The 15,025-nt window shown below is 42.6% G+C and overlaps 1 long non-coding RNA gene across 1 annotated transcript; it reads left to right on the forward strand.

The window, feature by feature from the left end:
• The first annotated feature begins 1,411 nt into the window (after positions 1–1,411).
• Positions 1,412–5,263, forward strand: LOC138951544 (uncharacterized). Its single transcript, XR_011451161.1, has 3 exons — positions 1,412–1,598; positions 2,899–3,167; positions 5,156–5,263. It is a non-coding gene; the product is annotated as an uncharacterized lncRNA (long non-coding RNA).
• Positions 5,264–15,025: the final 9,762 nt, after the last annotated feature.

A 15,025-nucleotide genomic window follows, 5' to 3' on the forward strand; every position in this document is an offset into this window, starting at 1 on the left:
TACTAATTAACTAACCACACCACGACCCACTCTCGCAGGCATACAATTAAATAGAGTCAACAAAAGTATAAGTTTCAGACGCCTGTTTATGTATAAACTCTCCACCTCCCTCGAGCCTTCACTCAAAATATGTTCCTTTTACGTTCTCAACACGTAAAAAAACCAGTGTTCACTGACAAAATGCCAGTAGTATATAGAAAATTATAGTAACACGCTGAACCCGTGTAAATATAGTTAAATGCGAATGTTCTGTTCGAAAAGCTCTAGTTCGTACAGGTGTCACACACCCCACGTTGTCACTACTCCAATGAAATCATAGATACGAAAAGACAACGGTGGTCAACGGGGTGCGTACGACATGGTGCACTTAGCTTTATCTCTGCTGCTGCTGCTTAGCCGGTATGCTGGTTAGTCGGTTCGCTGGTTATCCGGTCCGCTGGTTAGCCGGTCCGCTGGTTAGCCGGTCTCCTGGTTAGCCGGTCTCCTGGTTAGCGTAGCTTCAACAGTTCCCGCCAGAGTCAGCCGTGCAGATGTTACATGGACGTAACGAAGCGAAGCGAATCGAAACGAATCGGATCGAAGGCTGCAAACAGAAAGCATCGGTGCACTAAACATGTCAGCTACCCCTCACCCACCACCTTAAAACATGTCATCTTTAAATATCTCATCGAGCACGTGGGCCTGCACAAAACGGACTTTTTACAACAACAAAACAGCCATTTTCCGTCCTTCTCTCCCTATCTGCAAAAACCATATACAGATTAGTATTTTAGCGTCACAGAGAGTAAATTATGCGCTAACCTGGAAAGAACAACAGAGAGTATTTCATTCCACAAACACAGACTCATCAACAGCGTTAAATAATGATTTATTACCTCAAAAGCCTATGATTGTACTCTCAATGCACAGGAGCTTGTATCAAATCGCCGGTCGATCATTATTTACAGTCCACTACTGCGACATACTACTACTACTCATATACTACAAGGAATATAACGCAGAGTGCTCCGCACTGCCGACTCGCTCCGTTTTAAGCTTTCTACATCACTTTCTGCACCCCCTTCCCGAACGCACGAAACTCACACACAAACACAAAGGATTAAGCTTTCACTTCATGCAACAAACTCGAAATAACCATTCACCAACTTCGAGAGTTTGTCAAGAACGGGCTCGGTGTCCACATCACTCCATGAGAGGAACCTGGAGTCTCGACGAATCGAAAGTGCAACTCGCGCCGATGTTTTCCGCTTTTCGTACGCTCTCAAGGGTGTACAACATTCTAGCGGCCTGCATTAGTTCACTACAACTGACGAGTTACACAGGAGCCCCCAAACACGTGAAATGGTACACAAAACATTCTCTTTGAGCTTAAAATTGCGAAGATCGAATCCTACCAGCAGTTAACCAGGTTCAAAGGCCACAAAAGGTTACATCCGGAGCGTTCCGCAGTAAAAGTTTTACAGCGCATGCTCAGAAAACCGTCTGCTCCGGCATTGGGCGTTCTTCGACCGCCCTTTCGACTTGTCCACTCTAAGAAATGGAAGAAGCACGTGAATTAGTCGAGCTTGGACACAACGTCATTATTCTTGGACAAGCAGGTATGTACACTTCTTAACTTTACTTTTGTTGATGAATAGGCTTTAAACTTACTTGAAGTTTAGATAAAAAGAGAACTTTGACGGTTTACCAGTTTTCGTAACATGAAGACCTAAAGAAATGTTGGCTGTTGTTGATGTTGTTGAAGAAACAGCAAGCTGTAACTTAAAATGTAGTTCATTCCTGGTTTATTATGCCCCCAGGTAAACTCAAGAACCACAATAGGTTTCCAAAACGTAATGTTTGTCTGCAGTGATCATTTCACTTTGTAAAACGCGGTCGTTATGATTATGGCTCCTCCCCCTGTTGGCCCCGCCTCTCCGTCTCTTTGTTAGCGAGAATCAAGATTCAAGATGGCTAAGAAAAGAATTGGTGAAGGAATCGAGTAGCAGCCCCCTGCTTAGTTGACCTACTTTCATGGACAAGCATACGATTCTGACTGGAGGGTTGTAGTGGTGGTTAGTTCAAGAATCAAGACAAGTCAGCTAGTTTTTAGGTGACATCAGTCACTTGTTTTTGTTTGTTTGTTTGTTTGTTATTAGATTTAAAGATTATATTGTAGACTGTTGCTTGGAAAAATGTGTTTTAATGCGTTTTATTGTTGTTTGCTTGTTTTTATAAACTAGCTGTGCTGGAAGGTGAAAGTTGTAGCTTTTTATGTCAACTAAATTATGTGTGCATTGTATTGAAATTGTAAATGCAAAATTAATTTGCCCAGAGAATTTTTTTTATTTCTGTGGTTGAGTTCAAGTACAAGTGATTTATTCTCTAAAACATTCAAAGAGTCATGAATTAACTTCAAGTTTAGACAGACCTCACCAGTCTGTTTCTTAAAGGCGAGTGGGGCGAGGAAGTACCGTTTCTTGGGCACATCTCACCGCGAGTGACGCTAGAATTCTCGCCTCAAACGCTAGGTAGCTTTAGGCTTGCTCGCTTGGCGAGAAAATATGGCGGCCACTCAGCTGCCCATCCAATTGGCTGTCCATGGTTTTTTACCGACCAGTGCAGACGACCTTTTCGGAATCAACCAATGGTGTTTAATTCTTGTGTCCTCGGAAACACAAATCCAAAGCCGCGATGGTTCCACACATCAAACAATCAGCCTGATTGGCTTTTACTTTGACAATCCACGTTTCACCTGAAAGCTCAAACCCATTCACCACCTCGAGTTATTGCATGGGAAACATGAGATTTATTTCCCAGGTGTTTGTGAATGAAAACTCGTGAAAATGATGACAATGATAGTTGTCTTTTATTTACTTTTAAAAAATCTGAAGTTTTGTTATATAATTGTGTTTTTAGATACAACAGGCAGAAGCTTTTGGGTATGCCTGGCCAGCTGCAGGAATTCCACGCGACTGATGAAGGAGATGTAAGGTCTTTGAAGAACACCCGTGCCCCAAAGATCCTGTGGCTGAAAAAAGATTGTCCAGTTATGCTGATCCGCAACATAAGCGACCAGTTAGTCAACGGCAGTCTTGGCCATGTTGTGGACCTCCACCATGACAAAGTGGTTGTCCACTTCGAGAAGACCAACATGACAGTGGAGTTGAGCCGTATTGCTTTCTCAGGTATGCCTGTGTTTTTTTGTTTACCTGAATTTTTACTGAGTTTACATTTTATTTTGTCATCATTTTCATTTACAGTGGGCACCCGCCACCCCAATTTTTTGAGACAATTCAAAATCTGACACAATTTATAGGTCTTAAGAAAAGAGGAAGGGTAAATATACAGAGATTATTAACCCTTAGGCTGGTTGTCGCGACATATGTCGCGCTACTTTACGTATACTGTCACCTGGTTGTCACGACATATGTCGCGCTACTGGCTCAGTCTGTTTGGTCGGTTCCGATTACCTTCCATGGATGCGAAAACCTATATGACCGTTTTTTGTTCTTTTTCTCTCTGTTAATTCACCAGTGGCTATGTAACATGTGTTACAGAATTGCACCAGTGTAAGGGTTAAAGAGAAATCATGGTCTTAAAATGGAGGAATAAGTTTTAGATTGAGGGGTCTAAAATCTAATGTAAAACAATCTGGGTAAAATTTTAAAAAAACAACCATCCTCAGTTCATAAAGATGAAACAAACAACAATATGCTTCCCTCAAACAGGCTAAAACGCTGGTCGGGCAAGAAACCACCATTCATCTCACATTGTTTATGTGGATGGAATATTTGATATTGTTAATTATTACACAATGTACTCTGATTTATCTTCAAAATGGAACCTGACTTCTAAAATGTTCAACATTCTCAGAAAAACAGGTCTTGGAACAGGAGGGAGTCTTAAAATAGATGTGAATTTTGAGAGGTTATGGAAAAAAGAATCTGCAAAATCAGCCTTATAGCTTACTGTACTACGTACAGCACACATACAATCAGCCTTATAGCTTACTGTACTACGTACAGCACACATACAATCAGCCTTATAGCTTACTGTACAACGTACAGCACACATACAAACTTTAAAGGCTTCCTGATGTAAGACTTCATCCTTTTTTTAGACTTTACTGCATGTTATTTGAATATTTTACCAAAATATGACATTTTACACAGATCGAGACAGTCAATGTTCTTCCAAGACCGCGCTAGCAGTCGAGGTGAACAGTGACTGTCAAGATCTGAGTAAAATGTCATATTTTGTTCAAAAATACAAATAAATTGAAGTTGAGGAGTTTATTAACAGGTCCCGGGACCGATCCCACTTTAGTTTGAGTCCACTGGCCCAGTCCACCTTTTCTTGATAGATTTGCTATCAAGGGTCAAGGCCACGTCTAAAAGGGACGCTACAACACTGACAAGTTTTTCATCGAAGGGGAGATTCGACTTGGTTCGAAGGAATAAGTACTGAATTTGATGTTTTTATGTGGTCAAGTTAATTATACCTCGTAAGGTGCAGGGGTGCACACTGACACAATTTGTTTGGGAAAAACTGTGGTTGATCAGTGTAGTTAGCGCTGAGCATAACTCCAGGTCTTCGTTCCGAAAACAATGGCTAGATCAGCGAAATCTGGGTCATCCTGCAAGTGTGGAAATATCATGGTGTACGGTCATTTTGTGCGAAGACTTAGCGAGTTCGCTGAGTCAGGGATGGTCTTGTGGATAATCACTTTGGATTTCTGCAATGCATGTGCAAGGTGTCCAGGAAGGGGGTCGGAGGCTGGAAGATAACAAATTTTTTTGAGGCTGCCGACCATATGATCAGTCACTCGACTGAGTTGTTGATTTTGTTGAGGGCGGTCGGTCATGGACTCGGAGCATTTCTGTGTGCTATGGAGTCACAGCCGGTGTGTGTACGTGCTGATGACATGAGACCAGGTATAGCGAAAAGAAATTTCAGGGCGGTCGGTCATAGACTCAGAGCATGTGTGTGTGCTATGTATTCACAGCCGGTGTGTGTGCAAGCTCTTGTTGGCAGCCTATGCCCAGGACGAGGTCAAAGGCATAAGTAAGTAACTTTCTTGTAGTTACTCACCCGTTTGGTGAGTTAAAATTTCGAGATTTGGCCATCCCTGATATGTATAGATGTGTTGATAAGATTGTACTTTTGTTTGTAGTCCATGATCCTCGACAGAAGAAGGACATCGCTGTGAGGCATCAGTTTCCAGTAGTTCCTAGCTTCACACTGACCATCCACAAAGCTCAAGGACTGACACTTGAAAGGTAGCTTGCAATAGACAATGTTTGGAAATAACTCTACCAGGATTTGCAAGTGTTTGAGACTTGCATCCCGCTTTAGTGATGCCCGGTTCCAGAGAGCCAAACAATAACAATATGTGGTCAACCAGTTAAAACTGAGCACCTATGTTTCACAAACTCCCATGATCAGACATATAATGTATGATAATTTGCAATGATATTTTTTAGACGCCTTTATGTAATAAAGCGGCATCTAGGTTTCACTATGTCTGTTTGTATTGTTTGTTTGTTTCTCTGTTTGTCTACAAATTAGAATTGTATCTCTGTCTTATTAAGGATACTTGTGCACACCATGCTTTTTGACTGAGAGTGAGTAATGAGGAGATCGAGTCTTAGGATTGGGCAGTGATAGTTTGGCCGGCCGTAGGCAAAAAGTATCAAGTGCTTATGGGGCAATTAATGGAAAATCAACGTTCTCTTGGACATTATTTTATGAGGAACAGCAAATATTTTTATTCATAAAAAGTGGACAATCTAGAAAAATCAGGTCTGAGGGGTTTTAAAATGTGAGTAATTTTACTTAAACGATAAACAAAGAAATCATTGAAGACAGGGACCTTAAAAGGGTGGGAGTCTTCTATGGGACAGGGTGAAGGAGGCGGTGGGTGGCTGTGGGGAGTTGGTTCCACTGTAATGGACATGACGATGTGGAGTCGTATAAAGCATTTGCTTTTTCTTTTTCAGTTAGTAATCTGAAGGCATGTGAAATTTCATAGGAAAAGCATGTAACTTTGGCAAAATGAAGGGTTTATTGAAGTGGATATTAAATCGGAGAATTCAAAAAGGCTTGATCAGGTCGAGTATATATTTTTCTCGTGTCTTTCAGGTTCCAAACTACATATGCTGAGGACACAGCCAATGAGCCACGTGAAGAAGACGTTCCACTGGAAGGGATGGATCAGGAACCCCTAGACGACGACCCAGATGTTGATCTGGACTGCACTCCACTGGAGTTCAAGGCAGTTCTTGTGGATCTCACAAATAAACAGATAGAATAAAGAGAACAACAGCATATCAGTCGTTTGAAGAGGGGGGGGGGGGGGGGGGGCTTAAAATGGTGGATTTGAAATGCTTTTTGTCAGCTCTGAAGATATCATGGTTACAGCGAGTCCTTTGTAGTGAAGGAAAAGTAACTAAACTTCTAAAAGCTCTGTGTCCACTTGTACATAACATTCACAAGAGAGGAGGTGAGTTTGGAAACATATTGATGCAAAGAGTTCAAAATTCTTTCTGGAGAGATGTTTTCAAACATTATAAACATTTTGCATGCAAATGTGTCCCCATCTCCTTGAGTGATTTTGCTTCAGAGCGTCTGTATTATAATGTACATATTTGCATAGATAAAAAGGTTATTTTTAACAGGAATTGGATGGAAAACGGCATTATTACTTGTCGGTCACTTGATGAGAGCCGATGGGTTTTTTGTCATATAACGATTTTAAATTGAAACATCCAAATTTACAACTGAATTTTGTTTTTTTCGAGGGCGTTATGCGCTCAGTTAAGAATTTTCATAAAAGACTAAAGTTAGATGCAGTTTTAAACAATGTTTTTCATATTGGTGATGATGTTGTATGGAAACAAATAGCTAAAGGTGGAGTAAAACATATATATACCCATCTTGTGAAAAATGATGGCAATTTACAGTGCATGGAAAAATGGGCTGATTTATTAAATTTTGATGTAAATGTTGGAAAGGTATTTCTGACAATAAGGCGAACTACACAAGACACATACCTAAGGTGGTTCCAATATAGAATACTACATAGAATTTTTCCCACTCAACGCCTGTTATTTTTGATGAAAATTTCTGACACATCACTATGTAGCTTTTGTACACAGGAAGAGGAAACCTTAGAACATTTGTTTTGGGAGTGCACAAGAGTTAAGCTTTTTTGGTCTGATTTCACAGAATTGTTATGTCAAAATTTCACACATTGCAGTAATTTGAATTTGTCTTCTTCTTCTTCTACGTTCCCGGATTTGAATTTGTCAAAAGAGCTTGTCATTTTAGGGTATTTAGACAACTTTCATACGGATGCTGTTTTTGATTTGTTTATTCTCCTTGCCAAACAAAGTATATTTGGAGCCAAATTAAATAAGTCAGTCCCAACATTAAATGTTTTTGTGAAAATTGTTAAACAAAGGTTTTTGATCGAAAAGTATAATGCTAGTGTAAATAATTATTATGGTAAATTTGAAAAAGAGTGGTGTTTATATAGACACTTTTTTCATTGATGCTATAGGATAATTGTATTGATTGATTTCGTATGAACATTTTTGAATGTGATACCCCCTGACCCATTTACTCATAACAGGTTATACAGTACTTTTATGCCGATAATTAAACCCCATGTATACTTGGAGGCTAAATTGTGAGCACCGTCCCCACCTACCCCCCCTCCCCCCCCCCCCCCCCAACCTCAGTTAACCCCCCCCTCCCCCCCCCCCCCCAACAACCTCAGTTACCCCCCCCCCCCCCTTCCATATCCCCTGTCTTTTCAACAACCCACCCTACTGTCTATGTCTGTGTCTTGTCTAGGTATGTACGTGTGTATGCGCTTTGTTTCCCGCAGTGGGGCACTGCGGTTATGAAATTAAAGGCCCCTCCTGTTTTTGGAACCGCAGGAGCTTTCTAGTTTGCTGTTAGGTAGATTTTTGGTTCCTCTTTCCTGTCATGCTCTCTTTTTCTTCATGAATTCTTTTCTTTTTTCTGCCTTCTTGCTCATTCACCTGTATTTTTTCCAAAAAATCTCTTCTCTTGCCGCTTGTCTCGCGATTCATGTATAGTTTAATCTGTTAGTGTTCTGATGTAAGCCCAGCAGTAGATAGGTTAAGCCTATTTTAACATACTGGAAACTGGTAATCTTCCTGTAGGTATTAATTTAGTTTTACTAAAGCCTGCTGGGACACAAGTAATGGGTTAGTGCATTTGTAAACAGGAATCGCTTGACAAGTGGCCCCCTTCATCCCCCCTTCCTCGTCCTGATATGGCTCTACGTAGTCGGCTGGACGTTAAGCAACAAATAAACAAACAAACAAATGCGCTTTGTTGATAAACTCGGTGTATGATGTATGCTATACTATGTTTATGTGTTAAAGGAAATAAAAAAAAGAGCAGATGGAAAAAAAATCTAGTTCTTTAACAAGAACAAACCTTGCAAAAGTCAGACTTTTGAACAATTTATAGATAATAAGTAAGCAAGCATGAAACCAGGCATATTGACTTATAATGCCAAACATTCAGAGCTTCTCTTGTCTTCTCCATGATACATGTCCATGAGTGTTTCAATGTTCAGTGATTTCCGTGGATACATGCACATGTTGTTGTCCACAAAAGGCAACATGGTCCATTCTGGTAGTTGTTGCTGACAAAAACATGTTTTCAACACAGAATACAATGGCAGAATAGCAATATAAACGCTATTGTGTTTCCAACATAACAATAAGGTCTAATATATATTTAGACTCGAACAAGTATAATGTGACTCATCTTTGACTCGTCTAAATATTGGAACCTAGCTATTGTTACGCTGCAAAAACAATAGCTGTTAATGATGATATTGATAAAGACCATTTATTAATCTTGTTTATTTGTTAACAGTAAGAACATTTTCCATTTTTATGTAACATTTTAATGGACAATAACGTGTTGTTATTGAGTCACTTGAGAAAAAGTGACTCTATGTAATCGGTCAGTGTTAGTCTGTCCGGCCGGCCGGCCGGCCGGCCGTCCGTCCGTAGACACCACCTTAACGTTGGACTTTTCTCGGAAACTATCAAAGCGATCGGGCTCATATTTTGTTTAGTCGTGACCTCCAATGACCTCTACACTTTAACGATGGTTTCGTTGACCTTTGACCTTTTTCAAGGTCACAGGTCAGCGTCAAAGGAAAAATTAGACATTTTATATCTTTGACAAAGTATCTCGGAAACTATCAAAGCGATCGGGCTCATATTTTGTTTAGTCGTGACCTCCAATGACCTCTACACTTTAACGATGGTTTCGTTGACCTTTGACCTTTTTCAAGGTCACAGGTCAGCGTCAAAGGAAAAATTAGACATTTTATATCTTTGACAAAGTTCATCGGATGTGATTGAAACTTTGTAGGATTATTCTTTACATCAAAGTATTTACATCTGTAGCCTTTTACGAACGTTATCAGAAAAACAAGGGAGATAACTAGCCTTTTCTGTTTGGCAACACACAACTTAACGTTGGGCTTTTCTCGGAAACTATAAAAGTGACCGGGCTCAAATTTTATGTGAACGTGACTCATTGTGTTGTGAATAGCAATTTCTTCCTGTCCATCTGATGCCTCATATAATATTCAGAACTGCGAAAGTGACTCGATCGAGCGTTTGCTCTTCTTGTTGTTATGTTGAAATAACATGAGGTCTCTACAGTGTAGGGACTATGCTGCATTATTTTATGGGGGGGGGGGGGGGGGATGGGATAGAACCACTTGTTAATTGTTTCTTGTTCACAAAAGCATTAATCAAAAAATTGCTCCAGGGGTTCTAGAATGTTAGGAAATATGCAAGTAGTAAGTGGTGAAGTTACATTGTGTGAAAGGATTATCTGCCTTGCTTTGATAAGAAATGTTTTATTTTGTTAGTTTGTTATTCAAAATATTCTAAAATTCATTTCCTTTGCTGAAGCACAAATTAAATTCAGCTACAGAAACAACATTACATGTGTCTTGTCTAAATGAATGGTTGGACGAATTGTGTTTTGTGTTTTAATTGGAACAAATATAATTAACTTTGTGGTAAAGTATTAAAGAAGATTGTAATTCAATCAAGTTTGCGTTTTAATAAAACAGATCCTGTGATTGGTCAGAATGCCACAACTCATTCAAAATTACCGGTCACTATTTGTCGATAGCCACTTGCTAAAAAAGCCATTAGCTACCTGCTGGCGAGGCGCATTGATACAGCCTCAACTATATGAAGGCCAGCGAAATACCGAGACCATAAGGTATGCAAAGTGATGACGTCGAATACGTGCCTTAAGTTGATGCATGAATTCTTCCGGACTACATCAGTCAATTCCAAAGATCGCTTTTGTGATGAAAAGAATTTGTTTTGAGTTAGCTGTCCAGAAACCCGTCGAAAAAGAAGGGAAAATGTATGTGAAAGAAAACAAAAGAGCAGAGTGATAAGATAGGAATACAGATACATATTTCTTGGGACTTGACCCTTGCAGTTGCAGGTAGGTGGACTGAAAGTAGTGTGTGAACAGAACAGAACCAATTCTGTCTGTCTGTTTACCATCGCATGAAAGCAGGAAAGAGATCGTCGTCAGATTGAATTACAACATAATCGCTCCGTCGGGCTTCAATTAACTTTGGTCGGGCGTCAATCCACGATGACAACCTCGAAATTCCAAATGAAAGCATGTTAATTAATGTGTAATTATAAAACACTTAGACATAGAAATCTTCATTATTTGAAAAATGAAATAGCCTAGATGTTTTAACTTAGCACACGCCTCAACATATCTTCATATAATTAAAAAATGAAACAACATTACAAATTAAGATTATTTAAGCCAAATGGAGACTTACATTAAAAAAGATAACTCATGGCAATAGAAATCAAAACTTTACTAAATCATGTAAAAATACCTGATTTTTGTTTGTGTACTTGTTTGTATTTCTGTTGTATAGTATTTATGACAAGAAAGCCCTTTAAATCAATTACAACAGGATTTAGCTGAAATTGTGTGCAGGACAGGTTGTAAAGGGTGCCGGTCATTTTTTCAGCAGAATTTTTCAGCAGCCCTAAAATCGCAATTTAAAAAAAAAATCAAATATGTACTGATCTTCAAAATTTAAACTGCTTTACAATTCTTTGGAGAATGTAGTTACATATAAAAAGTTCGAAAAAATTCCAAAGAAAAATATGGTTGCCCCATGCTACACACACACACACTCACACTCGATCACACACACACACACACATCATAATCATTAACATAAGTACTTGCCATGTTAATAACTTCATCCTTGCTTCGATGATAACTTGATGATCAAAAGTAATGGCCATTCACGAATAATTTTTCCTTTCGATTTATTTACAACCAATCAAAAAAAGCTTTCTATTATTCTTTTTAACCAATCGAAACGTCACGCGCTTTTTGACTGCCGATTGCTGGCGGAAATGACCTTCTGTATTCGTCCGAAGGAAACGGCTGAGTCTCAATATTAAGCTCAAAGAGAATGTTTTGTGTATCATTTCACGTGTTTGGGGGCTGCTGTGTAACTCGTCAGTTGTAGTGGACTAATTGCAGGCCGCTAGAATGTTGTACACCCTTGAGAGCGTACGAAAAGCGGAAAACATCGGCGCGAGTTGCACTTTCGATTTGTCGAGGCTCCAGGTTCCTCTCATGGAGTGGTGTGGACACCGAGCCCGTTCTTGACAAACTTCTCGAAGTTGGTGAATGGTTATTTCGAGTTTGTTGCATGAAGTGAAAGCTTAATCATTTTTGTTTGTGTGTGAGTTTCGTGCGTTCGGGAAGGGGGTGCAGAAAGTGATGTAGAAAGCTTGAAACGGAGCGAGTCGGCAGTGCGGAGCACTCTGCGTTATATTCCTTGTAGTATATAGTACTAGTAGTATGTCGTAGTAGTGGACTGTAAATAATGATCGACCGGCGATTTGATACAAGCTCCTGTGTCTCAATGGAAGCAAAATCCGCTTCCTCCCTGGAACAGCCTCTGTTCGTCAACAGTGACCAAAAACCTCCAGAACCCCTTGTCGAATCCTTATGCGAAAGCCATCGCCGACGAAGGAAAGTTGACGACTTGTCCTCAGCAAAGTAGTGGCAGTGAGAAAGGAAAAACTGGTGGAAGCTCCCCTAGAGTGCCGAATATAATATTCGGTGAAAAACCATCATACTCTAGAAACTGTGTATTAGGTCCTTCCCCTTCTGCCGCTGGGTGTCAAGTGTGCCGTCCTTGTGCCTCTAACAGACAACCTAGCCAATAACACGTGACTGACCTTGTCACAAAACCAGTCCAGCTATACACAATTCTGCCTCCCAAGCAGAAAAAAGACACGAGAAACTCAATCCGTGAAAATCCCGTGCGCGCTGTCAGCGAAAAACCGTCAGCCCTATGACAGCAAAAAAAAAACCCACTGTGAAACTCGTGCGCTACAAAACATCCGTGCTCTTTGAGCACTGTCAGCAAACTCTGCTGTAGCCCAATATCACGTACAGGCGCTTTCTATCATAATCGACCAAGAACAGGCACTCCACCGAGTGACACTTTCTTGGTCTCTGTCACCCGATCGTGACACACCTCCCCTCTTCAAGACGAAACCTCGGTTTCGCTCACAGTCATGTTCTCCTCTACAGCCCGAGAGAGAAAGTCAGCTCCAACATTGTTGGCGCCCGGAATGACGCGTACCGTGAATTGGTACGGTTGGAGAATCAACGCCCAGCGCATAAGTCTGGCGTTTGCCAACCTTGCAACCTGAAGATATTGCAGAGGTTGATGGTCTGTTTCCAGACAGAAAGGTCGTCCTCAAGAACGAGCAACCCCTCGTTTCACCCCTGATAACTGCAACCTTCTCTGTCTTCTTGTCTTTGTTCTTCTGGTCTTTGTTCTTCTCCCCGTAGGCTGTCCTCTCTATGTAGGCGCGCAGCAGGTTGGCGTGGTACAGGCGTGCTTTCCCGTGCATCATGATCCTGTAGTCGTTCTGGCCCACCCTCGCTGTCACCTCAAAAGGTCCTTGCCACTGCAGTTGTAGCTTGTTGTGTTTGACAGGTAGAAGTAGCAACACCCGTTCTCCAATCTTGAAGCTGCGCGGCCGTGCCTTGCGGTCGAATCCTCGCGCGTAACGCTGTGCTGCTCTTCCCAGGTTCTCTTGAGCCAGTTTGCAGGTCTCTTCAATCCTGTTCCTGAGTTCTACTATGTAGGTCGCTGTCGTCTGCACCTCCTCGTCAGCTTCTTCGTCTGTCCAAGCCTGACGCAGGATAGCCATGGGACCGCGTACCTGTCTGCCGTACAACAACTCAAATGGGGAAAAGCCCAAGCTCTCCTGAGGAACCTCGCGGTATGCAAAAAGCAATGCTGGGATGTACCTGTCCCACGTGCGTGGTTTCTCCTGAGCTAGTTTCCTCAGCATGGTCTTCAAGGTGCCATTGAACCTTTCCACCAGTCCGTTGCACTGAGCATGGTAAGGAGTGGTGAAGTGCTGCTCCAGTGATAGCAGTCGTGCTGCCTCCGCCATCACTCCTCCCGTGAACTGCGTGCCTCTGTCGGTGAGTACCTCTGATGGAATTCCCAGCCGGGACCACATAGTAACCAGAGCCTCAGCTACTCGCGTGGCTTCAATCGATTTCAGAGGGATCGCCTCTGGGTATCGAGTAGCGTAGTCCACCATGGTCAAAATGTATCTGTTTCCGTCCTCAGACGCAGGCAAGATGGGCCCGATGATGTCCACTGCCACCCGACGAAAGGGTTCGTCGATGAGCGGCATCTTCTCCAAGGGGACCTTCCTCACCCTTCCTTTGGCAACCACCTTCTGGCACTTATCGCAGGACGCACAGAAACGTCGGACATCCGTGCAGATGCCTGGCCAGTAAAAGTGGCGCCAGACACGATCCGTGGTCTTCTTGGTGCCAAGATGACCTCCCAGAATCGAATCGTGTGCCGTTGCCATGACACCCTCGCGAAACTCGCGAGGCACGACAACCTGTTTGAATGTACCTTCTTGGTTGCTGAACTCACGGTAGAGCAACTTCTTGTCCCTGAGGAACCTTGACCTCCCATGCTTCCCGCTCAGCTTCACCTTCCCCGACTTCGCGTGCTCCAGAGGAGTCGCTAATGTCGGATCAGATGCCTGAGCCTTCGCGAGAAGCGCGGGGGTCACGTTCCCCAGGGCAGCTCGTGCAGCAGGTAGGGGTTTGAGAGGTTTGTCCTCTCGCTCCGCCTGTGCCCGCGTGAGCACTGAAATAACGTCGGGAGACCGATAAACGGGAACCTCCCTGGTGACGCCGTCCACAAACTGAACCCGGTTTCCAATGAGCAGGTCGCATGGAGGATCGTCCATGACGACGGCCACAATGGTCCCCGTGAACAACGGTGTTACGACCTTGATCACTGCCGTGTTCAAGTCGTAAGCGTGAGATGCCTCGGCCATTCTCACCCTGATGCTGTCTCCTGTGTAGGCCATAGCTGGAACTAGACTCGCCCGAACCACTATCATGTCTGCCCCTGTGTCCCGCAGACCTTCGCCCTTCACTCCGTTAACGTAGACGTTGCAGTGGGGCTGGAAATGTTTCCTGGAGCACGGAACGCAGAGTTGTGGAATGGTGCATGAGCTCGTGACGTCCCTTAACTCCTCGCTGCCAACAAAGTGTACGCCCTTCTGGTCAGCCTGTCTCCTGTGGCAGTCCTTCTTCACGTGGCCCCGCTTGTTGCAGTAATAACACTGGATGTCAGTTCTGGAACTTGATCCTTTGTGTCCCTGATCGTCCTTCCCGTCCTTGGGTCCTGAAGAACCTGAATTTCCCGATTTTCCCGGCCGTGAGCCTGAAGATTTGCCGGAGATCGCCTGGGCATCCTCGTGTACTCTGATCCAGTCGGCTGCCTCCTGAGTAGTCTTTGGCTGGTGCTCCTGCACGAAGGTCACCACCTCAGGTCGCAGGCTGGACATCAGTTGTTCCATGACAATGAGGTCGGCAAGGTCGTCGACTGTCCAGTTCTTCTCGGCCATCT

The sequence above is a fragment of the Littorina saxatilis genome, linkage group LG16, assembly GCF_037325665.1.
Source record: "Littorina saxatilis isolate snail1 linkage group LG16, US_GU_Lsax_2.0, whole genome shotgun sequence".
Taxonomy (NCBI): Eukaryota; Metazoa; Mollusca; class Gastropoda; order Littorinimorpha; family Littorinidae; genus Littorina; species Littorina saxatilis.